This window comes from Bos mutus, chromosome 28 (genome assembly GCF_027580195.1).
Source record: "Bos mutus isolate GX-2022 chromosome 28, NWIPB_WYAK_1.1, whole genome shotgun sequence".
Classification (NCBI taxonomy): domain Eukaryota; kingdom Metazoa; phylum Chordata; class Mammalia; order Artiodactyla; family Bovidae; genus Bos; species Bos mutus.
In genome coordinates, this window is record NC_091644.1 from 7,115,383 (window position 1) to 7,142,441 (window position 27,059).

A 27,059-nucleotide genomic window follows, 5' to 3' on the forward strand; every position below is an offset into this window, starting at 1 on the left:
ACTGAGTCAGCTCTCAATAGGTTTACAAGAAACTACAGCCAGTTAACAAGGAAGAATGCCATGAGAAGGAAGAAGGAGGCCCAGAGCCATGTCTGGGTTATGGAAAGGATTTTGAATTTGCAGAATATCACAGATGATAACATTCGATCACAAAGAGTGAAATGCCTTCTGAAATCACACACATGCACATATACGAATATAAACATGCAGGATGTCTTTTTCTAGATGTAGATAAGTGGAAGCTGACAGTGGAAGGCTGAGGCTTAAACAGAAGCTCTTCCTGTGGAAAGAGAGGCTGTTAATAGCATTATAGAACTAGGTATGAAAACTGGGAGCTCTGTTCTGCAATACTCACTTCACAACTGCTCTGATTATTTTGTCTTTTGCTACCTCCAGGTGTTCAATCTTATCTGGTGGGGAGTAGGAGGTACCTGTCAATACTTCCGCCTGCCTGTCCAATCTTATATCCTCCACCCTTTCCTTCACCCCGCTTTCCCAGGAAACTTAGACTCATGCTTTTTCCCTCTGTTCCACCTTTCCCTCCTAACAGTCTCCCTACCAGATGTAAATATACTTGTGTCTTCCTTCACTTCCTGACTCATCATTACCCACCATCTTCATTTTCAATCTCCCATTCATTCCTTAGCCCACTTCAAACTACTTCTGGATCTAAGTACTCCAGGATTTTAAGCTTCCTCTTATACTTGATATTACTGATCACTCCTTCCTGAATCCTTCTCCCCTGGTTTTCCTTCTTCCTCTTGGCAGCTCTTTCTCAGGCTCGTCTTTTTTGTATTAAATCAGTGCTGAAGTTCCTCAAGCCTGGCTCCAAGCCATGTTTTCTTCTCATTCAGTACATTTTCTCACTCAGGCCTTGGCTAACTGATCCACCCCCAAGGCTTTAAGTCATCACTGTCTATCAATGATTCTTCTCTTATCCACCTGATCCCAGCTCTGAATACCACCTTCCAACCTGGCATCTCTTTGGGGCAGATCAAAACCTTCAAACTATTTGCTCTCACAATCTTTCCATGCAACCCCTGTTCTCTTCCAAGATTCCCATCTCAGTGAACCAGTACACACATCCCATCTTTGGCCACATGCAAAAAAAACTTAACGACTTTTCCATAATAACTCCGTTTCCTTCACTGCCCACCTAAATCCATCACCAAGTTCCGTGTATTGGATCTCCCAGAGGGTCCTTTGACTGTTTCCATGACCACCACCCTAGAGCAAACCTCCACCATCTGCCATCTAGACTACTTCTGTGTCTACCTGGCCTCTTTTCAACAAGCAATCTTTTCAAGATGCCATTCTGACCATGCCACACACTTTGCTACAGCACGCCAGGTGCTTCCCATTGCACTTGGGATGAAGACAAGCTTTTCAGCCTGTGTAGTATGGCTGTACTAGGCTTGGTTCCTTTATAATCTTTCGAACATCGTCTCATAGCTTCCTCTTCCTTGCTTTTCCAGCAGCACTGGTCTTTTCCTCGATTTATCAAACTCACCCTGCTCCCTGTCATCACATGACTCTTGCACACTAAATTACCTCTGTCTGGAACAAATATTTTTAGCCTGGTTGAATCTGTTCTCAGTTCAAGAGGCAGTTCCTCAAGGAAGACTTTCCTGGCTTTATTAATTTCATCAACTGGTTCCATAATAATATGTATCCATATCGTTTTGTATTATAATGCAGTGATCATTTTGCATTTGCTTACTGTTATTATTTCTATATTATAATGATTAAGTCTGTAAGCTCCATCCTATTTCCAGTGTTAGCAAAGTACTTGGCACAGAATGGGCATGCAATAAATATTTATTTGAGAAATAAAGCAAGGAAGGAAATAAAGAAGCCTGAGAGAGAGGGAGGAATTAGGAAGAGAATGAACAAATGAATTTATGTTTCATTTCAGAATCACTGGAAACAGGCCAGCCCAACATGACATGGAAGACTACCTGAATTCACTCCTTTATTCAATAAATATGTATTATTCATTACTAAAGTAATATACTTTTTTCTGATTATGAACACAATTTGGAAACCACGGGGAAATACTTAAAATATAAAAGAAAACCAATTCATAGTCCAATGATGAACTACTGTTAAAATCAATTCAGTTCAGTCACTCAGTCATGTCCGACTCTGTGATCCCATGGACTGCAGCATGCCAGGGTTCCCTGTCTATCACCAACTCCTGGAGCTTGCTCAAACTCATGTCCATCATGTTGGTGATGCCATCCAACCATTTCATCCTCTGTCATCCCCTTCTTCTCCTGCCTTCAATCTTTCCCAGCATCAGGGTCTTTTCAAATGAGTCAGTTCTTTGTATCAGGTGGCCAAAATATTGGAATTTCAGCTTTAGCACCAGTCCTTCCAGTGAATATTCAGGACTGATTTATTTTAGGATTGACTGGTTGGATCTCCTTGCAGTCCAAGGGACTCTCAAGAGTCTTCTCCAGGACCACAGTTCAAAAGCATCAAATCTTTGGCGCTCTGCTTTCTTTATGGTCCAACTCTCACATCCATACATGACTACTGGAAAAACTATAGCTTTGACTAGACAGACTTTTGTCTGTAAAGTAATGTCTCTGCCTTTCAGTATGCTGTCTAGGTTGTTAAAATAATTTGCCACGTTTCTTTTTTTTTTTTTCTATGTACGTGTAGTATATAAGTAGGATCATTCTATCTATGTATAATAGATTTGCTTATTTCTCTTAATGAAGTATGATGAACATTTTCCTGTGTCGTTAAGAATCCTTCGAACACATGGTATTTAAACTTCTAAAATGTATTCTATTGCAAACATGTATGTAATTTAGACATCTTTCCACTTGCCGGATATTTAAGGGCTTGCCAATTTGTCGCTTCTCTAACTAACATATACATGCCTTGTGGGGCCCAGAGACAAATAGGATAATGCAGTGACTTCTGCAGGAAGTGGACTTAGGGAAAACAGGAGGCAGGTTTTTCCAAGTGGCTTAAGAGAATATTTGCTTGAGGGTTGCTGAGCCCGAAGCAGGTGTCCTCAGAGTGGAATGTATTGTCAGTCATGGTAAAGAGCTTTTTGTCTCTCAGGTGTGAGCCCTAGCCATAGTGCCAGATTCCCGGGCGGGTCTGGCTTAAGGCACCTGACCTTCAAACTCTGGGGCAAGGAGCCCCAGAGGCCTTGGCTAGGACTAGCGGACCGCCCCCACACAGCTGCGGGGCACTCAGGCCACACGCCGCCACGCGCCAGGAGCAAATCTCCGCCCCGTTCAGCACTCCGCCACACCCCTCACTGGAGACTCTCACACGCTCTTCTCGTAGCTCCGCCTCCAGGCGACCTCCGCAAGCCCGCCCACCCCCCTGCAGTAGCCCCGCCCCCGGACTGCGGACTCCGCCCCCGCAATCCGGGCCCCCGGGCTGCCCCGCCCCATGGGCCGCTCGCGAAGCGCGGAGGCGGGGTCCTGCGCGGTGACGTGAGCGGGCGTGCGCGGTGACGGCCCGCGTCCCTGTTACTCAGCGGAGCGGCGGAGGCCGGACGACGCGGCCCGGATCGCGGAGCCGCGAGCAGCGCTGGGTAACGGCTGCGGAGACCGCCGAGACGGCGCCGGTTCCCGCCGCCGGGCTTTCCTGTCGCCATTCGCTGCGCTGCCGGGTGAGTGCGGCAAGTGCCTCAGGGCCAGGGCGGCCGGCGGCCCCGCCGTGTTTATGTTATTGTGCCGCCGCCACCGCCTTTGCTCAGCCGTGACCCCCTCCCGGGAATGAGGACGGGAGCGCGCGGCGGGCGGGGGGCGCGCGGCCGGCGGGGGCGGCGCGGGAACAATAGCGGCCGAGGAGGCGGGGGCCGGCCGGGGGGCGTGGGGCTGCGGGACCCAGGCGCGTCCCGGCCGCCCCCTCGGCCCCAGCTCCGCCCGTCGGTCCTCGCGCGCCCTCCTCGCGCGGGTCCAGCGCCCACGTCGGGAGAGGAAAATGGAGCGGGAGGTGGGTGGCAAGTTCTAAAACACTTCGGCGAAGGTCTGGACGAAGGCGCCTAGTCGGCCCGCTGCTCCCCGGCTACCTCTCCCGGCGGCAGGGACCCGCAAAGAGCGCTCCGGTGGCCGGGTCGCGACGCCTGCCCGGCGCCCACGGGGACAGTGTTTTGTGTCTCGGTGGTTTCTTTGTGCTGATGTTCTGAGCGAACGCAGGCAGCGGTGCCGAAAGAGGCTGGAGTGGCCTTCAGCTCCCGGATTCGAGGAAGCGCTGGGGCTCGAGGCTTGGGCAGGAGGTGTCCGTCCAGCTCAGCGCGAGCTTCAGTGGTCAGCGCGCCTTTCTCTTGAGGGTCACTCCGTGGCGACCTTTTGACTTTTTCACCCCAGCCTCCCTTCTCTTTGTCTTGCCCTTGTGTTCCCTGTCCTTCGAGGGGAGCCAAGTCTGCTTTGAAGTACTGTGATGAGCACTTTTCGTTTTAATTTCTGAAAGTTTCCCATCATATGTTTACTGTGAACTAACTTAATAACGTGTTGACTACACGGTGTCAGACAATGTGCAGTGGTTACTATTTTTGCCCCTGAAACTCACTGATCTTTCTAGTAGAATTCTGGTGTGTCAGTCCATTGTGTTTTAAGAAAAGCATCTAGCGAGTACCTCCTTGGTAATGAGAACATCTGTTTGTTTCATTCATTCATTCAGGAACTGTTCAGTATTGTACCCAGATGGAGTTTGAGGGCAGAGAGAAATACCCTCTGATGGAAGAAAATACTCACACTGAACTATAACAGATGTACCTTTAAATTAGACGATTGTATAAGTGATGTGTGTTAAAGAAGGTATAGTTATGCTTTGGGTTATTTTACTATTTTTAGTAGTATATCTGGAATTTCTAGTGTAACATTTTACTTATTAAGAAGTAGGGTTATATTTGGTCTAAACGTACAGCAGCTTTTATGTATTTCCTTACAGTCATTTGTAATATTTACTTCTGAATCCCTTGCTGTGGGTTAAGCCTAGGAGGTCAGATGTGTGAGTGAACATGTTTAGTGTGTACCTGATGTAACAAGCAATCAAAACGTGACTTCCTTGAGGACAGGCCTGTCTTGCATCTGTGTCTCTAACATCTAGCCTGGAATATAGTAAGTGTTCGATGAAAATCAGATTGATGAAAAGCTCTTTAGAGATGATAACATCAAGCCTTAACAAAAACATTTTAATGTTCTCTGTATAGTTTTGGAAGCCTAAAGCAAATTCACTTCCGGATGGCTAAATGATCAATTCATATATATATTATCTGTCATGAAAATAGGGGCTTTTGAATCACTTCAGTATTAATTTTTTTCCTATCACTTCTAACTCATTGACTATCTTAAAATTAAACCTTGTCTAAAATATTTTTTTAAATATGTGAGTGTGTCTGTGTGTGATAAGTGCACACAGACACACACACAGTGATATTTCAACAGGGTCTATATTGATTGTGAATATTACCTTTTGTGAATATTACTTGAAAAGTTTCTGAATACTCTTTTAGGCAGAAAAGTTAAAATAAACAAATTGCATAAAAATTTTTGTTAGAAATGTTTAATTCTAAATTCTTCATTGTACTAATACTATTGGTGAGGCATATGGGCCTAAAACTGAAAATAATAATAATTTGTCCACATTGCATCTCTTTTCCACTTAGTATATTTTAGCATTTGCTTTGGATATAAAAGAATTTGAGGTGAACTTATTCTCTGATTTAGAGAACAAATAAATAAAATGATACTTTATTAACATAAAGGATGAAAATCTTGAGATACTAAGCTTTATTGCTTTACCTAGTTAATATGTCAGATTTCAGTGAGGGTTACTGATACGGATCCCCACAGTCATGCTATACATGCTATACTTGTCAAATCAGAGTTTTTTGCTTGGTTTTCTAAATTCTGTTGGCTTTAAAAAATAACATTTTCAAGACAGCCCATACTCAATAGCAGTTACTCCTTATTCCACTCTACATTATCTTTAAAGGAAGAAAGAGCACTGATTCTGATAATAAGTATATTCCATTAATGAATTTGAAAAGGGCTCCCTTTAATTGTACTGGAAGAGCAAAAAACTATATCCTTTATATCCCAGGAGAAAGGTCGCTTGGAAGGAAATTAGTTTAAGAGTAAATTCTATCAAAATTAATGAAGTTAGAATCTTAGCTGTTTGCCCAGTGCCTGATATTATGGAAATAACCTTGTGATGATTCTCAATGCTTAGTGAAACAACTTGAAGTAATTTATTAAGTGACTAGTCCCAAATTATCCTAGTTGCAATTAAAAGCTTGTTGAATAGAAGCCTGATTCTTAATGTCTTGACTTTGTCAGTGAGTTGAGTTTTGACATATTTGAGTCATCCAGATAATTGAGCTGCTTTGTTGCACGTGTGTAAAGTAATGTCTGATATTAAGATGCCAGCTCTCTAGAGATCTCTGCTCAAGTCAGTAGTATGGATAGTAGTCTTACTGATTCATGTAGTTCAAGGAAGTCATTATAGGCACATAGCTTTAGATAGAAGTCATTTGCCTATTTCTGTGAGCTATGATGCTAATTGTCTTAGTCATGGGTTCTTTACATCAATATTTAGTAGCTTTGTCTTCTTGCTCTAATGCAGATTAACTTGAACTTTGATTTCACAAATGAGTTCTGAGTCAACAAACTTTGCTGCTGAAAAGGTGACAGGAGCTTATTAAAGTAAGCTGCCCTTACTTCTGTCCATTAGGGCAATAGTAGAAATAGACATTTCCAGGAATCAGATCTAGATGACAGAACTTCTCAGTTCTTTGTTGTCAACAGGCCCTAGAGCTGTAGACAAGTGGCTTGTCTTTTTGGTTAGAACTGTAAACTGAGGCTGTTGAAGCTTTTTTTTTTTTTAAACAGAAAGGTTATTCCCCAGATAGTTGGTTCTTTAGAAAACCTTCTGGGACAAGAGAGTCTTTCTTGGGTGATACCAAAATCCTGTGTCAAGAACAACAATGAAACTTAGACTTTGTAATGTACAGAAGCAGAGAAAATTATTGAAACAATATTTTCTGTACTATCTATACTTACATATCAACTATAAAGCCTTACTGGGAGCCAGGAGTTCTTTTGTCCTCGTACTGTCATGTCCAGCTCTGTGCGACCCTATGAAGTGTAGCCCGCCAGGCTCCTCTGTCCGTGGAATTTTCCAGGCAAGAATACTGGAGTGGGTTGCCATTTCCTACTCCAGGGAATCTTCCCAACCCAAGGATCGAACCGGTGTCTGCTTTGGCAGGCAGATTCTTTATCACTGCACACCTGGAAAGCCCCAGGAATTCTTCGGTTGGTATATGTTATTTATTCCGTAGCACCAAGCTTACTAATGAGATTTTGTGCTTTCAGATACTTAGTGGAAAATGTAAAAAAGAAGAGTTTATTAGCCTCAAGAAGCTTATGATCATGAATAGAACTTAAGGCATATCTAAACAGTGAATTTATGTTCTCTTAAAAGATTATGAGGCTTCTCCCAAACGAACACATCTGGGAAGGCCAAATTTTATTGAAATCTAGTTTTTAAAATTATATGTGAGTGTGTATATGTATAGGGCCTTTTAGAGTATTTATTAACTGCCATTCTTTTTCAGGGTGGTGGGTTGTATAACAAATGCAGCACAAATATTGATATATGTCTCCATTCCATATACCTTTGTAGTGCATTGGATTTGGTTAAAATGTAATCATTTTTTAACAATGTTAAGGTGTTCAGACTTAGTTGTGGTTGCTAGCATGAACATTAGAGTCAGCCCTGAGTTCCAGTCCATACTCCAGATCTAACTAGCTATATGGTATAGGCTAGTTCAGTTTATGTAACAGTTCTGGATATGTAGCATTCAGTTCAGTTCAGTCGCTCAGTCGTGTCCGACTCTTTGCGACCCCATGAACCGCAGCACACCAGGCCTCCCTGTCCATCACTAACTCCAGGAGTTCACCCAAACCCATGTCCATCGAGTCAGTGATGCCATCCAGCCATCTCATCCTCTGTCGTCCCCTTCTCCTCCTGCCCCCAATCCCTCCCAGCATCAGAGTCTTTTCCAATGAGTCAACTCTTCCCATGAGGTGGCCAAAGTACTGGAGTTTCAGCTTTAGCATCAGTCCTTCCAAAGAAATCCCAGGGCTGATCTCCTTTAGAATAGACTGGTTGGATCTCCTTGCAGTCCAAGGGACTCTCAAGAGTCTTCTCCAACACCACAGTTCAAAAGCATCAATTCTTTGGCGCTCAGCTTTCTTCACAGTCCAGCTCTCACATCCATACATGACCACAGGAAAAACCATAGCCTTGACTAGACAGACCTTTGTTGGCAAAGTAATGTCTCTGCTTTTGAATATGCTGTCTAGGTTGGTCATAACTTTCCTTCCAAGAAGTAAGTGTCTTTTAATTTCATGGCTGCAGTCACCATCTGCAGTGATTTTGGAGCCCCCAAAAATAAAGTCTGACACTGTTTCCACTGTTCCCCATCTATTTGCCATGAAGTGATGGGACCAGATGCCATGATCTTAGTTTTCTGAATGTTGAGCTTTAAGCCAACTTTTTCACTCTCCTCTTTCACTTTCATCAAGAGGCTTTTTAGTTCCTCTTCACTTTCTGCCATAAGGGTGGTGTCATGAGGTTATTGATATTTCTCCCGGCAATCTTGATTCCAGCTTGTGTTTCTTCCAGTCCAGCGTTTCTCATGATTACTCTGTATATAAGTTAAATAAACGGGGTGACAATATACAGCCTTGATGTACTCCTTTTCCTATTTGGAACCAGTGTGTTGTTCCATGTCCAGTTCGAACTGTTGCTTCCTGACCTGCATATATTATCTGTCAAGTGAGAATAGTAATAGCACATAATCTCATAGGTCTGTGAGATTTAAATAAGGTACTGCGTGTACAGTACCTAGAAGACTAGATGTAAGTATTAAGGACATTTTAGCTAGCTATTGTTATCACCAGTTATTAACTTGGAGCAAATTTAAAATGCCAAGTAAATTTAAAAGCAATTTGATGTACAGTATCCAGTCAGATTCTCCAGAATACACCAGTTTTTTTTTCCCCTTCTCCTCTGAGTCTCTGGGATTTTATTTAAAATTTTATCATGTCCTCTGTTTTCTTTTTTTTTTAAGTTTTGCTTTTTTATTGGAGGTTAATTGCTTTACAGTATTGTGTTGCTTTCTGCCGTGCGTCAGCATGAATCAGCCATAGGTGTACATACATCCCCTTCCTCTTGAACCTCCGCCCTGCCTCTCTAGGTTGTCGGGGAGCAGAGTTTGTCCCCCGCATCGCCCAGCAGGCCCCCCGCTGGCCGTCTCTGTCCACATGGTAACGCGTGTGTTTGCAGGTTGCTCTCTGAATCCGCCCTCCCTCTCTTTCCCCTGCTGCGTCCACGAGTCTGTTCCGTGTGTCTCCAATTGCGGCCCTGCCAGTAGGCTCATCACTGCCAAGGGCACCTGATCTGAATTCTGAAATGATTTCACAATGGATCAGTAATCCTCTCTGCCTTAAAATTTGGAAATGTTCCCAAAGCAAATAATAAAGGAAAAGTTGCCACATTTACCTTTCCCGTGTAGAGAATTGCCAAAGCTTTCCTGGGTTTATTTTGACAGATATCTGAAGGAATGGGAATCCAGGAGCTGTGAATAACTTTATCGTGTACCCACATTTGAAGAAAATGGAATACTGTCACGTCTTTTAAATTTAATCTTATTGAGATCTCTGATTCTGTGTGAAAAGTGCAAATTTGTTAGAGACTGGGTAACCACAGTAGTTCATTAACCATTTTCTAGAGCTTGTTAGGTAGCATCTGGAAATACTGTTTTTCTTTTCTCTGTTTTGTTTGTGTGGTTATTTTGGTAGACCAAATTTCTTGTTCCTTCTTGCGGACAGCGACTATGAGTGATGCGTTTTGCACATGCAGTATCTATTGAGAAGGCACTCTGTACCAAATCAGGTATTAAGTGATTGTGGGGGCCACATGGAGTAGAAGTTAGTCTCTGCTTTCAGTGAGTGCAACTTAATGGAAGATACGAACAAACATAAGTGCGTTTAGGTCCTAATACCAATAATCAGGACCAAAACCAAGTGTTGTTATGCATTTCATTGGGAATTTCTTTAAGCATCAGGCTTCAGAGCTGGCTGGATGTTGGGGCATTTGGGGCTTCTGAACCAAACATCTTTAGCCCTGCCTTTTAAAATATACTGACTAGACAAACCACAAAAAGCAAAACTTCTTCTCTCTTTTGCTATTGCTATTGCTAAGTCACTTCAGTCGTGTCCAACTCTGTGTGACCCCATAGACGGCAGCCCACCAGGCTCCCCCGTCCCTGGGATTCTCCGAGCAAGAACACTGGAGTGGGTTGCTATTTCCTTCTCCAGTGCGTGAAAGTGAAAAGTGAAAGGGAAGTCACTCAGTCGAGTCGGACTCTTCGCGACCCCATGGACTACAGCCCACCAGGCTCCTCCATCCATGGGATTTTCCTGGCAAAAGTGCTGGAGTGGGGTGCTTCTCTCCTAATTTCTGGTTAAAGTTGAGAGTGTGGTACAGATCAGTTAACATCTAAATCAGAAGAAAAGGCATACCTTTATAGTCACTTGGAATCCACTTTGGAACATAACAGGACATCAAAATAAGCACATGAAAAGGTGCAAGTCAAGTTGTTACCCGGAGTCCTCCAACTACTGTATTGAAGCTCCGAATACGGAGGGTTAGATTGATGCTTGCAGCACTTTCTTGAGCCTTTTTCTGTTATTGATAAGTGTGGCTTTACTACTTGTTGTTGCTCAGTGGCCTAAGCCACATCATATTGATGAGAACATTAGAAAAGAAAAACTGTGAGACACACGTGCTTTGCTTGGCATGGAGCATGAAAGACAACAGGAGATCGCGGTTTCCTAAAAGCTGTTAATGGGATGGAAGCCCGCCATTCCCTGCCTTGCTTCTGCGAGGGTGGTCTCTCTAAAATGCCATTTGGGCCAACCAAAAGTGAGATAAAGGAAAGCTAGCCCTGTATAGATTTCCCTGTGACTAGGAGTCGCTTTTCAGTCAAAAAACCAAAGTGTCTGGCTTTGTTACTGTTGAAAATTTAAGTCTTAGTGATTTTATTTTATTTACATTTTATTTATCTTTTGCCGAAGCAGTATAATCATTTGATTCAGAATTCCAGCGATTAGATAAATATACAGCAGAAAGCTTCCTTTCCACGCCTTGCAGCCCAGCCGCTCCATTCCTTATTGTGGAGACGGTGTTGAGTTCCCCATGAATCCTTCCAAAGGTTGTTACTGTGTGTGCAGATAATATAGATACATAATTCCTTTCCAAAACCTTTGGTCTGGATGTATTTCAGAATTAAGGTTTGGTTTTTTTATGGGTGGGGAGGAAGGAAGGACTTGTGAAAAAGATAATGTAGTGCTTCTGGTATATTATCAAGAAGCGCGTGCAGGAGGTAGTGTGCCAGTCTGTGATGAGGCACGTTAGTATTGCTGTATTGAAAGCATAAATAGATAGTAGGGATAAATAAAGACTATAAGTAGTCTTGTGGAATTTTTGGTCAAATAGGTTTGATACCAAATAGATTTGTGCTGAACTTGAGAAACTTGTGTTTCTTGGAGCTTTATGGATTTCACAGTTGCCAGTGGGAGATTGTGTATCTTACGTATGTATGTCCTTTGCCTCCCCTATTTTTTTAAGTTGCAGACCGTGCACATACCCTTTACCTTTTGTTTTTAGCTTAACTGTCTAGCTTAGAGATGATTTCATATTAGTCTTATCAGTCCATAAACAGCAAGCTTATTCTTATTTTTTTTTTTTAGTACCTTCATGGTATAGGACTTGTTTCAGCTTTGGCTGCTGTAACAAAATACCATAAACTAGGTGGCTTAAAAAACTAACGTTTATTTCTCACAGTTCTAGAGGCTGGGAAGTTCAAGGTCGAGGTGCCAAGAGATTTGGTTCCTAGTGAGAGCTGTTCCTGACTTTCAGATGTCACCTTCTAGCTGTGTCTTCATATGGAGAAAGAGTGCTCTGCTCTCTCTTCCTCTTTTTGTGACACTAATGCCATCATGGGGCCCCATTCTCATGACCTCTTGTAAATCTGATTGCCCTAGGGTATTATGCAGGGGTTGGCTAGGGCTTCAACACAAGACTTTGGGGAAGATTAAATAGTCCAATGTTACACAGGCATAGCATGTATTTAAGTAGCCCCTTTCTGAGGCACATTCAAGTTGTTTCCAACACTTTGCTATCAGGAGCCATGGTGCAGTGGGTTACTTTATGCATACATAATTTCACACTTGTATCGAAATGTGTAGGAGACACTTCAAAAATGGAATTGCTCGGTCAGAGTGTGTGTGTGCATTTATAATTTTGATAGATACTGCTGCAGTGCCATCTGTAGAGTCTGTTTCACCACTACACATTTCACCAGCACTGTGTAAGGATGCCTGCTTCTTTCCTCATTGCCAGTATGAGTGAGATTAAACATCCTTCATTCTTTAAGGATTATTGTATGGAGGTGAGAGTTGGACCATAAAGAAGGCTGAGCTCCAAAGAAGCAATACTTTCGAATTGTTGTGCTGGAGAAGACTCTTGAGAGTCTCTTGGACAAGGAGATCAAACTGGTCAATCCTGAAGGAAACCAACCCTGAATATTCATTGGAAGGACTGATGCTGAAGCTCCAGTACTTTGGCCACCTGGCATGAAGAGCCAACTCATTAGAAAAGACCCTGGTGCTGGGAAGGACTGAGCTGGAGGAGAAGGGGACGACAGAGGACAAAATGATTGAGTGGCATTACCAAATCAATAGACACGAGTTTGAACAAACTCTGGGAGATAGTGAAGGACAGGGAATCCTGGCATGCTGCAGTCCATGGGGTTGTAAAGAGTCAGACACGCCTTAGCGACTGAACAGCAATTGGTATTTTTATTGTGAACTATCCATAACCTTGCCTGAGTTTCTATTGCTTTGTTACTCATTTTCTTAGATTTGTAAGATTTATTTTTATAAGGAAATAGTTGAATGAAATTTCTTGGAAATATTTTTCCAGTTTACTGTTTGTCTTTTAAATTTGCTTATGATGGTTTTGTCATGCTGACTTTTTTTCTCCTTAAGCTTACTAGTCTTTACTGACCTCTAAATTATATGCCGTGGTTAGCAAGTCTTTCCCTAATTCCAGATTATATGAAAATTTGCAAATTCTGTTTCTCTAGTATGTCTATGAAATGGAACAGAGAAGTGAGTTGGTCAGAAAAATGTGGGGTTCAGTGGGTAAAGAGGAGAATGTACAGGGAAGGAGATGGCACAGGCAGAGAGACTGGCCTCTGCTGGACATTTCCTCCATCAGATAGGGAACGTAGAAAAGCTGTGTGTCCTTCTGAGGGAGTTTGGAGGCTGCAGGATGAAGGCACGTCCTTTTGGTTTTATCTTCTCTCCTGGTTTCTGTTTTATCAGTGAGATTGGTATGGCCAGAGGCGGATGGGAGTGTTTAAAGCAGTTTGGTAAGAAGTATTGATGGTTCATTTGAGAGTTAGAAGTCATGAATTTAAAGTGGTATCAATCAGCCTGGTTTTGTGATTACTGCGGGCTCCCCCAGCAGTATTTTTCTGAATAGTTACAAGCACAGATAAGGCAGGTGGTTCAGTTCCTCTGGAGTGAGGTTTTGCCAGGTGTATCAGTCGGAGTTCTCCTGAGAAGCAAATCAGCAGGAAATACATTTGTATGTATGTGTACAGAAAGAAATTTCAAGGCACTTGGTTACACAGTTATGGGGACTGACAAGTTAGAAATCTGTAGGGCAGGCTGGCAAGAATCTCTTGGACAGAAGCTGATGATGCAGTCTTGAAGCAGAATTTTGTCTTCCTTAGGAAAATTTCAGTTGTGTTCTTAAGGCCTTTCAACTGGTTGAACGAGGCCCACCAGCTTTAATGAGGATAATCTTTATTCAGTTGTGGATGTTAAACGCATCTACAAACCTTCACAAGGACACTTAGATTACTGTTTGATTAAATAACAGAACTGTAGCCCAGCCAAGTTGACACATAAACTAGGTCAGTATAAAGGAATGAAATTCTGCCATTTGCACTTATATGTGGAACCTAAAACAGAAAATAGAGGAACGTCTATAGCAAAACAGAAAGAGGCTTGTAGACCTAGAAAAGAAACTAGTGGTTCCCGTTGGAGGAGGAGGAGGAGGAAGGGCATGGCGGGTATGGACTTTAAGAGGCTGGCTGCTCCGCGTTAAGTAGATAAGCAACAGGATAGATTATGTATTACAGGGAATTATAACCACTATCTTATAATCACCTCTAATGAAATATAATATGTGAAAATAGTGAATCACTATGTGGTACACCTGAAAGCAACACAATTATAAAAAATTTTTAATTAAAAACTTTTTTTTAATGAAAGGAAGAGAGAAATGAGGGCATTTTAGAAGGAGCGTTTAGAGGAATGGTGATGAATCATGCAGTCTAGTGTGGACAAGAAAGGAGCTACAGTCAGGATGAATAGTAAGGAGGTGGTGGTATCTGGGTATTGGACAGTCTGGCTCGAGCTGTTGCTGGTGTGGTCACAGGAAGTAAGAGAACTGGGAGTTGGACTTGATGGTCAGAGTGAGATGCTTGAAGTAGTGATTTGACAGATGTAATAGTTTCTGGCAATGACAATGTCCAGCGTGGCCTTGGGATGGGTTGCTGAGGTGGAGCAGATGGAAGAGGGGGGGCCAAAGAGTTAAAGGGGCTGCAGTATTAAAGGGGTCAGTCAGTCTGCGTGAATGGTGAGAGGAGTGAAGGTACAGACTGTGAATCAGTTGCTGACATCTCTAATCAACGGGCGAGAAATGGAGGGAAGGTAGTTAATGAGAAGGAATAGGAAAGGTAGTATAAATTTTCTGTTGCTGGTCACGGTTAGAAATCTCAGAAGTTCTGGTAAAGGATTTGGGGGGTAGCAGATGAGAAATTGAGTGAAACGGAGGATACACAAGCAGTGTGGCAGTGACAGTTTGGGAAATCATAGAGGATCAGGAAGAGTGGGACTCAGGGATGTAAGGTGTGGTGAGATTAATCTTGCTAGTAGCTAGGAGAAGGTGGCCATCAGTTCAGCTGTTAGAGGACACAGAATGGCAGTGTTTTTGGCAAGACATAGGATTGCTAGCCTAGACCTCTTTGTGGATTGTAGAAGGAATTTGAGATATCATGACTAGTGTTGTATTTTTAAGTGAAATAGAATAGAAAATGTCAAGGTGTATCACAAGTAATAAGGGGCTAAGATAAGGATTTTTTAGCAGCTTTATTGAGATTTCATTCACGTATCATTACAGTTCACCTATTTGAAGTACACATACAAAGTCTTTTTCATATATTCATGAAGTATTGCAATCATCACAACTAATTTTAGAACATTTTTGTTACTCCTGAAAGAAACTCCATGCTTATTAGCTAGCAGTCGTTTCCTGTTCCTGCCTGTGCACATACCCAACCGCACCTCCTGCCCCAGCCCCAGCCCCAAGTGACTACTTACCTTCTCCTCCTGTCTCTGTAATAAGTGTGCCTATTCTGGACAGTATGTAATGTGTAGTCTCTTGTGATGGCTGCTTATTTCACTTAGCATAATGTTTTCAAGGTTCGTTCATCTTGTAGTATGTGTCAGTATGTCGTTATTTTCTGTGGTCTAATAATATTCGTTTGTACAAATATACCACATGTTCTTTACCCACTCTTCAGTCGATGGGCATTTGGCTGTAATAAGTAATGCCGTCATGAGCATTCATGCACAAGTTTCTATTTTTTCTTTGTTGCTTGTGCTTTTGGTGTTTTTATCTTAGAAATCACTGCCTAATTCAAGGTCATGAAGATCACTCCTGTGTCTCTTCCAAAGAGTTCTATAGTTTTAGCTCTTACATTTAGCATTTAGCATTGTGGTTCTTTTTGAGTTACTTTGTGTGTGATGTGAGGAGGGGATCTGATTTCATTCTTTTCATATGGATATATAGTTGTCCCAGCACTGTTTGTTGAAAAACAGTTGACCCGTGAATGACATGGTTTGAACTGCACTGGTCCACTTTTATGCAGATTTTTTTCAATAGATACGTAACTGTAATGCTGCATACAAGATGCAGGGTTGAATGAATCCAAGGATGTGGATAAGAAGGGCCGACTGTAAAGTTATATGTAGATTTTCAACTGCATGGTGGGGGCTCAAGGGTCAACTACATTGTACTTTCTTGTTCAAATGTCTTACTGTTGTTGTCTTTAAAATCTTTTTTCCCAACTCACTTTTATTCCATTTATCCATATGTCTGTCCTTATGTCAGTCACCATGTCTTGCTTATTTTCTATAGTAAGAACTGTTTTATGAAATTGTGTTTCAATTGAGTGTTCTTACATACAGATACACACAGAGGTGTATATGTAACTGGCTGTGATGTAAAATGCTTGCAGACATCTGATTTGAGCTGTGGCCGCACCCTCTCTCTGGCGGCAGCTTAGCGGGCTGTGCCCGCCTCGGGGACTGTACCAATAGGGCGTGTGAGAGGGCCTGACTGTGGGCACGTGAATATATTTTAGATTGGAAGGCTGACTTTATTTTTTTTTAATTTTAGTAGGTATCATGTTCTTTTTGGATATATGTGGACCAAAGTTTTAGAACAACTATGAATTTCTAAAGAATCAGTTAGATGAATTTAAGGATTAGGAAATGCATGATTTGATATTTTGATTGAGGTTAGTGGACTTTTGTACAGGGCCAGCTCACAGTTAAAAAAAATTTTTTTTGGTACACTAAGCATTTCTGTATCGGATAACTTTCTTATCTTGATCCTCTGTGTTTTCCTATAGGCCGTTGTCAGTTTCTTTCTTTTTTTTTTTTTAAATCATGTCTTACTCTCTTCCTTTTTATTAAGGTATTATATGTGAAAAATTATAGGCATAATTTAACAAGGATCATCTTAATCCATTTAGAGACAAAAATGTTTCCAAGCTGGGCAGTGCCATGGCTGGTCTATTTTATTTTTTCTTTAATCCTAGGATATTACCCTAGGGGGTCCCAAGATAAAACCAAGTGTTTTATTACCCCCTATTTCTCCAACCCCATACTTCGTTGGTTCCTTACCTCTAATATTTAACACCCGTTCTCCGCCAGTCTTGTAAATCTGAAAAGTTCAGCTCAGCTTTCCAGCCACCTTTATGGAATTGGCAGATGCACCCTGAGAAAATGGCCCTCTCATGCCTGGCTTACCTCTGAAGATTTTCTTACTGTCCCAGATCTTTGCCTCCATACCGCTTTATTACCTTTTTAGCAGTCTGATGCCTTTGAAGAAGTATTTATAATTTTTTTCTTTTTGCCTGTGAGATGTCCAGTTTTTCTCTTTGCTTTCAGTAAGAGTGAGTGAGTGAGTGAGTGAAGTCGCTCAGTTGTGTCTGACTCTTTGCGACCCCATGGACTGTAGCCTACCAGGCTTCTCCGTCCGTGGGATTCTCCAGGCAAGAATACTGGAGTGGGTTGCCATTTTCCTTCTCCAGGAAATCTTCCCAACCCAGGGATCGAACCCGGGTCTCCCACATTGCAGGCAGACGCTTTACCGTCTGAGCCACCAGGGAAGTTGAGTGAGTCTAAATTACCCACTTCTCTATTACAGTTGTTGTTGTTGAGTTGCTAAGTCGTGTCTGACTCTTTGTGATCCCATGGACCACAGCACACCAAATTTCTCTGACCTACATTATCTCTTGGAGTTTGTTCAGATTCATGTCCATTGAATCAGTGATGCCATCTAACCATGTCATCCTCTGTTGCTCCCTTCTCCTTTTGCCGTCAATCTTTCCCAGCATCAGGGTCTTTTCCAGTGAATTGGCTTTTCACGCCAGACAATGGTGACAGACTACTGAAAGGGTGTTTTTTTTTTTGAAAATTTGGGGTGAAGGTATGGCAGAAAAAGATAAAGTCCCATTTACTAATGAAATCATAGCGTGACGAATCCAGGGACTGGCTAGTGATGCAGTTCAGTTCAGTTGCTCAGTCGTGTCTGATTCTTTGTGACTCCTGTGGACTGCAGCATGCCAGGCTTCCCTGTCCTTCACCAACTCCCGGAGCTTACTCAGATTCATGTCCATGAAGTCAGTGATGCCATCCGACCATCTCATCCTCTGTTATCCCCGTCTCCTCCTGCCTTCCATCTTTCTCATCATCAGGGTCTTTTTCCAGTGAGTCAGCTCTTCACATCAGGGTGGCCAATAGTATTGGAGCTTCAGTGTTAGCATCAGTCCTTCCAATGAGTATTCAGGGTTGATTTCCTTTAGGATTGACTGGTTTGATCTCCTTGTAATCCAAGGGACTCTCCAGAGTCTTTAGCACCACAATTCCAAAGCATCAGTTCTTTGGTGCTCAGCCTTATTTATGGTCCAACTCTCATGTATTACTTGGCAGTTCACTATTATAAGGGAAAGCAATTTATTAGCTTAATGAAGGCTTATGTCATGAAATTCCTTATTTGAAATTCTATTGTATGTGATTTTAGGGTGAGAGTTTGAGTACCAGTATTCTTATATATGTGGTATATATTCATCATAGATCAGATCAGATCAGATCAGTCACCAGTCGCTCAGTTGTGTCCGACTCTTTGTGACCCCATGAATCGCAGCACGCAAGGCCGCCTTGTCCATCACCATCTCCCGGAGTTCACTCAGACTCACGTCCATCGAGTCGGTGATGCCATCCAGCCATCTCATCCTCTGTCGTCCCCTTCTCCTCCTGCCCCCAATCCCTCCCAGCATCAGAGTCTTTTCCAATGAGTCAACTCTTCGCATGAGGTGGCCAAAGTACTGGACTTTCAGCTTCAGCATCATTCCTTCCAAAGAAATCCCAGGGCTGATCTCCTTCAGAATGGACTGGTTGGATCTCCTTGCAGTCCAAGGGACTCTCAAGAGTCTTCTCCAACACCACAGTTCAAAAGCATCAATTCTTCATCATATATACATTATACCAATTATTAGAGAAAGGAAAATAGGATTAAGATTAGAAAAGGGAAGAAATACTTGTCAGAAAATGATGTTTTTGCAAGGTTTGGGAGAGATGAAGATAAGGTAACATTTTCATGTGTGTCAGGAATTAAAAAGATCAGTCACATACAAAAGCAAAAGCACATACTTTTGACATGATATTGTCTTAGTTATAGGGCTGTAGAGTCCTAGGTAGTGTGGAGGAGGCAACGAGAAGTATCTGCATAGTTATGTTGAAGAAAATTTTAAAATTTGTTCTACAGAGAAACCCCAGGGTAGCCGTCTAAGTCATTAAATGGAGGGATTGACGTTTGGGCTGGAGTTCATGATTGTGCCTTATAGCATTATATACTAGCACAGCCACTAAGCCACTAATATAGTAAGGGATTGCAGGGAGAACTTAATTCTGTGAACCTTGTTAATACCAGTTACATGAAATGTTGCTGGTTTTGATCTGGTGTGCCATCTTCATATGTATTTATGTGTGTAAATTAACTTACGGTCTTCATGAATCCATTTATGCTGCTGACCCTTCAGGGCGGTCATACATTTCTGAAATTTCAGAATTACGAAAGTTTTTATCACTCATCAACCATTGCAGTTGAAAAGGGAAATAACGTCTTTTATAGTCTCTCTCTTTTTTCTTCTTCTGAAAAAATGAGAGATGTTGGAGGTGTTCAGTCTTAGGTCATTTTATCAGTAGAGTTTTGGTTGATACTTTAAACTTTAGAAGATAGGAATTCTTTCTTAAACTGATTCTGTGTCTTTCATGTTCTTACTTTCCTAGTATCATGCAGTGTGTACGTCATAGGAGACTGACTGAAAACCTGTGCTTCTTTCTCACTCCTGCCCATGGAGCCTGCTGTTACTGTCTTCTGGTGGTTTACAAACGGTCATTTAATCAGCTTTTTTTTTAATGACTCTTCTTCCACCCCTACCCTTGCCCCAGCTTTCGTTAAGAGTGTTCAAGCATACAGAGAGATTGGAAGAGCAGGACAGTGAACACCTGAATACTGCCACTTGGATGCAGTTGTTAGCATTTTGGTATATTTGTTTATTTCTCTCCTAATAGAGACTTTTTTATGGGGGCTGCATTTGACCCCTAAAGCATCTCCTAAAATTAAACACATTGTTTTATAAATGTCATATTTGGGAGAAGACAGCCTTAATATTTGGTCTGTATGCAAGTTGTGCATTTGTAGTGGGCTTTCTTGAGCCAGAATTTTAAGTTCATGCGTTACATTTGGTTTAGTCACTTTTAACTTGTTCCCACCTCCATTTTTCTCTCTGATACTAACTTCTTGAAGAGATCAGACCAATCATTTTATAGAATATTCTTGGCATTCTAGATTTGTCTGATTGTTTTCTTATGGTATTTGACTTTTATCTCTAACCTTTGGGTCTAAAGGCTGCATTATATTTAGATTTTTTGACTTAGGTGTTCCTGTGTACATTGTATTGATTCATAACATAAGACAGGTCATATCATATTGTCTACCTGAAATGTGATCATTTGGTTAAGATGATATTGACTAAATCAGTTCATTATAAAGTTGACTTTCCTCCTTCCCTTTTGCAATTAGCAGTTGACCAGTGAGGTGATATTTTGATACCCTACAAATATTGTTTCCGAGAAGCATTTTACCTGATGTTTCTAGCATGTATTGATGAACCTTATCTAAACTAGTTATTTCATTTGGGCTTGCAGAGTGATGCAAGATCCTTCTGGATCTATTAGCCAGCTGTCCTCCGTTAAAAAGACCCTTCCTATGTCAACTGAGATTGAAGTACAGTTCAAAAAGATGACGGATATGCTTATTTTCCTTTGATGTATCAACTCTAACTCTGAGAATTCTTTCAACTCTGAAACACAGAACTAGATTTCAGCTCTGAAAATTGGTGACTAGTCTTCTCCAAAGGTGTCAAATAATTTTATTTCTCTCTTTTGGTTCACAGGAATTTTTGGTTTGGAGGGATGGGGTTTGCAGTCGTTTAGTCACTGTTCCTTTTTTTCCTAGGCTTTATTTTTTAGGAATTTTAGATTTATAGAAAAAAGACAAGAGCATATTACGAGAGTTCCCATAAACCCTGCACCCAGTTTCTTCTGTTCCCTAGATCCTCCGTTACGATGGTACATTTCTCATAATGAGTGAATAATACTGATATAGTAGTATTGGCTAAAGCCCGTTATTCATTCCGTTTTCCTTTGATCTGGTGTCCTTTTCTGCTTCAGGTGTGCCATCCAGGAGGCCACGGCACGTTTAGTTGTCACGTCTCCTCAGGATCTTCTTGGCTTTGAGTTTCTCAGACATTTCTTGAATGTTTTGATGACCTTGGTAGTTTTGAGATGTTTTGTAGGATATCCCTTTATTGGAATTTGGTGTTTTTCTTATTTTTAGACTAGAGTTATAGGTTTTAGCTTCCCTGTGGCTTAGACGATAAAGAATCCGCCTGCAATGAGGGAGACCTGGATTTGATCCCTGGGTTGGAAAGATCTCCTGGAGAAGGAAATGGCAGCCCACTCTGGTATTCTTGCCTGGAGAATCCCCATGGACAGAGGAGCCTGGCAGGCTACAGTGCATGTCGTAAAGAGTCAGACACGACTGAGCGACTAAGCCCAGCACACATGGGTTTTAGAGAGGAAGATCACAGAGGTTAAGTGCCATTTTCATCCATAATATCAAGGGAATATTCCATGAGCATGATTTACGACTGTTGATGGTGGCCTTGATGGCCGGGTTGAGGTCATGCTTGTCAGATCTCCCACTCACCCCTTACCTGGTTGTGTATACTGTTGGGAAGGAGTCACTGTGTGCAGCCTTGAAGAATGCGGAGTTACACCCTTTCTCCTTGAGGGGAGGGTACAGTAGTTATTTAGCAGCCTTCTGCACAAGAGATGTGTCTCTTCTCCCAGTTGTTAATTTATTCAGTCATTAATATCAGTGTAGATTTATAGGTATTTAAAGTGTTCTGTGTAGATTTTTCCAGCTTTGGTTATTGAGACCTGTCTCAGCTGGCTACTGTGCCCTCTGACTGCCTCTGTCACAGTGGGCGATTTTGCTTTTGAGGCTGTCTTTACTTTTTGGCACTGCAAGATGCCCCCAGCTCATCTTGTGTATTTTCTGTCCCAGACCTAGAATCAGCCATTTCTTCAGGGAGTCCTCTTTCAGTTTATTGGAGAATGGTGCTAATTCTCCAGTAAAGATGATAAGATCTGGGTACTAAATGTGCTCCAATAAAGATAATAAAATCTTGGTGCTAAATGTGCTTGTTGCTTCTGGGATATGGTTTCTTTTAGGCACTCTGAGCAGACAGAGTAAAAAAAAAATGAATGTGTATATATTAACACACGTGTATAAATGTGTCTATATACATGTCTATAAATATTTCTTTGTGTAACCATCTATGTCAGTAGTAAAGTTAATATGAGTTCTTACTGTCTTCTATTTTAATCCATTACCACATGAATCATTCTGGCATCCTGCCCTAATTGGTCATAAATTTCCTCCAACAGCGAGAAGCCTGCCTCCTGCCATGTACCATCCATTTACTTGGCTGTTCAATTCCAGTATGTATATGTGTATAGCAGTATCAAAATTATTGATTTATACCCAAATAGAAACAACTGTATCAACTAGGAGGTTTTTTTTTTTTTTTTTTTTTTTTTGGTCCACTTGGTGGGAATTTATAAATCATCTCATTTGCAAACAAAAGCAGTTTTCTTCTTTTAACAATCTCTGTACTCTCTAATTTCTTTTGTTGTCTTACTGCAATAGCTAGAACTTCCAGTATGGTATTGAATAGGAGTGGTAAGAAGACATGTTTATTACCTTGTCTCTGAACTGGAAAGTATCCAGTTTTTTGGGCTTCCCTTGTAGCTTAGTTGGTAAAGAATCTGCCTCCAATACAGGAGATCCCAATTTGATTCCTGAGTTGGGGGGATCCCCTGGAGAAGGGAGTGCTCCAGTATTCATGGGCTTCCTTGGTGGCTCAGACAGTAAAGAATCCTCCATGGGGGAGACCTGGGTTCAATCTCTGGGTTGGGAAGATCCCCTGGGGGAGGGCATGGCAACCCAATCCAGTATTCTTGCCTGGAGAATCCCCATGGACAGAGGAGCCTGGCGGGGTCCATGGGGTCTCAAAGAGTCCTACATGAATGAGCAATTAAATTAAAAAAAGAAATCCAGTTTTTTACCTTTAAGTATAATGTTAACCATAGACTTTTTTTTTAAGGTGTTCTGTATCAGATTGAGGAATTCCTATTCTCAAATTCTGTTTCTAGTTTTCTGAGTTTAAAAAATTTTTTAATCATGAATAGGTAATAGTGAAGTCGCTCAGTCGTATCCGACTGTTTGTGACCCCATGGACTGTAGCTTGCCAAGCTCCTCCATTCATGGGATTTTCCAGGAAAGAATACTGGAGTGGGTTGCCATTTCTTTCTCCAGGGGATCTTCCTGACCCAGGGATCGAACCTGGGTCTCCTGCACTGCAGGCAGACTCTTTACCATCTGAGCTACAAGGGAAGCTCATGAATAGGTATTAGATTTTGTCAAATGCTTTTTCTTCTGTTGGTATGATTATATGATTTTTCTTCTTTATTCTTTTGATGTGGTGGGTTACATTTATGAATTTTAGAACCAGCCTTGATTTCCTGGAATATACCCCTTCATTGTGGTATAGAATTCTTTTTATACATTGTTGAATTTAACCGCAGATATTTTGTTTAGAATTTTTGCATCTGTGTTCAAAAGAGATACTGTTCTGTAGTTTTCTTGTAATGTGTTTGGTTTTGGTATTAGGATAATGCAGCACTCACAAAATGAGTTTGGTAATATTTCCTCTGCTTTTGTTTTCTGGTAAGAGAGTATAGAGAATTTATCTTCATTTTTTTGTTCCTTGTGTGTTTGGTGAAATTCACCAGTGAAACCATTTGGACTTGGCACTTTGAGCTGAAGGTTAGTAACTATTGATTCAGTTTCTTTAGTAGATACAGGCCTATTCAGAGCATCTGTTTCTCTGTGTGAGTTTTGGTAGATTGTCTTTTCACAGATTTGATCTGTTTCATCTCCTTTATCATCTGTCCTTTTAACATATTTGCAGTCAGTAGTGATGGATCCCTCTTTTTGTTGGTAATTTGTGTCTTCACTCTCTCTTTTTTTTCCTTAACCTAGCTATACATTTATTAATTTTATCCATATTTTCAAAAAACAGCTTTGGTGTTTTTTTTCCCTCTATTTTCCTGTCTTCAGTTTTATTGATGTTTGCTTTAATTCTTTTTTTTTTTTCCTGCTTGCTTTACGTGTCATTATTATTATTATTGATGTTCAAATTGTCTCAGACGGGGTCAGTGGGAATTTCTTAGGGTGACTCTTCTGTCATTTTGACCTAACCTGGTTGGTCACTGAGTGCTTCCTGCCAGTGGAAGATGTATGTCTGTATTTCAACGTGTACATCCTCTGCCTCAATCTGGAACACTTCATTTCTGTAGAAAATTAGTTTCAGTCTGAATTTTATGTAATTGTTCATTTCTTGCATTCACATTTTGAATAGATTTGCCACACAGGATCATCCTTTTTGCTTTCTTTGGTAGTCTACAGAACAATTGAGGTCTCTCCTGTCCATGCTAGTATTCAGTAGAATCTTACTTATTTCACATACAGAACCTTTTTTCTGTTCAGTTTATGTGGATATAAAGACTTTTTTTTTACATAAAGCCACATTTTTGTGAAGTCCCTCAAAGTGATTTGTACTTCAGCAGTTTGAACTCCTGCTGTATTAAGAGATAATTGAACAGCACATTACTATACCATTTTAAGAAGCTACAGTATTCTAAATGATCTGATTTGGCTTACTGCATTTCTACAATTATGTCATCATTTATTTTTTAAAGTGTTTGAACTTTAACTTCTGGGCTTTGTTACTTTTTCTTTTAAAAATATTTACTGTGCCAGCATCTTACAAATATTAACACTCATTTAATCCTTTTAACAACCTTATAGATAGAGATTATTTATTATTCTGTGAAAATCACATGGACAGAGGAGCCTGGCGGGCTATAGTCCATGGGTCGCAAAGAGTCAGACATAATTGAGTGACTCATCACTCCTTCATTTTACAGATGGGGAAACTGAGGCAGATAAAATTAATTCCCCAGGATGGTGGGGCCAGAATCTGAATCCACACAGTCTGCCTTAAAGTCTGAGTTTTAATCACGGCTTCGTGCTGCTTCTCCTCTGCTGGTTAAGTAAAAGCTGTTTGTGATGCAACATCATGTTCTCCCTTCTCTTCATGTTAATTATGGCATAGTGGGTGCGGCAGTGCAAACCAGTTGTATAAGTAATGTAGTTTTGAGGTTTCTAACCAGAGGAAGTTAGAGCCTTGTATTTCATTGCTCTGAGTTATTGGCCCTTTACTGAAATTACTTTTGGCCAAGACACAGACATTGTACAGTGATAATCTTCAGAAAGACTGAGGTCTCTTTTTAAAAGATTTTATTAAATCTGTTTAGAGTATGAATTTAAATTTAAAGGAGAGTAGAGAGTAAGTGAGAATACTTAATAAACTGCAGAGCTAAATATTTATAAGTTCATTGGTGTACATAGTTCTTGCTGACACTATATAAGATGTATTGTTTTATGAGAAGAACATATTTTACTGGAAATACTAGGTTTTGGGATCAGAATTCTAGATTCTAGTTCTTTGATATGTTGATGTAGGGTACACTGCATCCTATTTCCTGGTGAAATTTTCTTCTTATTCTTTCCCTCCTTATAGTTACTAAGGCCTGCTGGTTTCCTAAGGTCAGGGCAAATTTTCTTTTTGAAAGAAAATTATCCAGTGCCAAAGCGAGGAAGAGAGTAGTGAGGAGCATTTTCCCATTTTTTAAAAAATCAAATGCAAATACATAGAAAATTGAGGGGAAAAGAAAGATAAAAAGATAAACTATCCATAATCTTGCTAATAATGTTTTGGTGTATTTATTTTCATATATTCCATGCATGTGTAAGAAATTACATATATTTATGTACATGGACTCATGTGTATGTGTTTATTATGAGAGATCTAAAAGTCATATTAGTTTATATTAATTGGGAACTAGAGTAGTGATAATTGCTTTGATTTGATTAGGGATTAAAGTCTAAAAAATACATTTTGCTTTAAAGAAATGTGTCCTAATAAAGTGAGGATTTTTATAAAAGAAGAGATTTACACCATTGGTTTCTATACCTTAGTTTACTAGTTTGCTAAGATTTATTATCATCTCTTTAACAGTAGAAAACATAGGAAGGAATTGCCAGAACTCCATGAAGTTCAGCAGTTTTCACAGTAATACTATGATGCTATTTGCCTTTTTCATGCTTATTCTCAGGAGTTTTTTAGTGGCCATATGGCCTGACCTGTGATGTGGCAACAGAGTGAGTGCAGAACCACATAAGAGAATTCCAGCTGTCTGAAATTAAACCAGACAGGAAAAGGATTTGAAAAACTGTGACACAGTGGGATGCTTCTCACCAGCTTTCAAAAAATGGTTGTTTTCTATCCAAATGGTAGTTATATTAGCATGCAGTAAGTTTATTTTATTTTAAAATAAGTTTTAAAAATTTAAATGTTCAACTTTAATGTCTAATATAGTAAATATTGATAGGTACAATCCACATAAATACAAATTCTTTGGTATTTTCAATAATTTTAAAGGGCTTAAGGGATCCTGAAAGCAAAACCTTGAGCTGCCACATTCTATAAAATTAAAAAATCATTTGTTACTCTCACTACCTGTCTTACCAGAAGAATCTTGGGAAGCTGCCAAGACTCCCAGGGACAGATATAAATTTTCCAAAATTTTAATTTTAAGTTGAAAGTTAGAGTTTTATCATTGGTAGTAAATACTGTCGTTTGTTTTCCTTGAAGTACTGAGCTGACTGCCATTTTTGAGAAAATGTCTTCTGGAGACTCTAGTCCAAGTGATAGTTTGTCCATTTCTTTCCAGTGTTTTATGAAAAAATGGCTCACAACTCAAAAAGTTGCATGGTGCTTTTTTTTTTTTCCCCCAGACAACAGTTATTTTCCAGTATACAAAAGAAGTGCT

At 40.8% G+C, this 27,059-nt stretch overlaps 1 protein-coding gene across 1 annotated transcript in view; it reads left to right on the plus strand.

The window, feature by feature from the left end:
• The first annotated feature begins 3,481 nt into the window (after positions 1–3,481).
• Positions 3,482–27,059, plus strand: part of MAPK8 (mitogen-activated protein kinase 8) — a 103,702-nt gene continuing 80,124 nt past the window's right edge. Inside the window, exon 1 of the mRNA XM_070364878.1 lies at positions 3,482–3,640. The gene's annotated coding sequence lies outside the window, so the exon portion shown is untranslated. The remainder of the gene's footprint in view (positions 3,641–27,059) is intronic.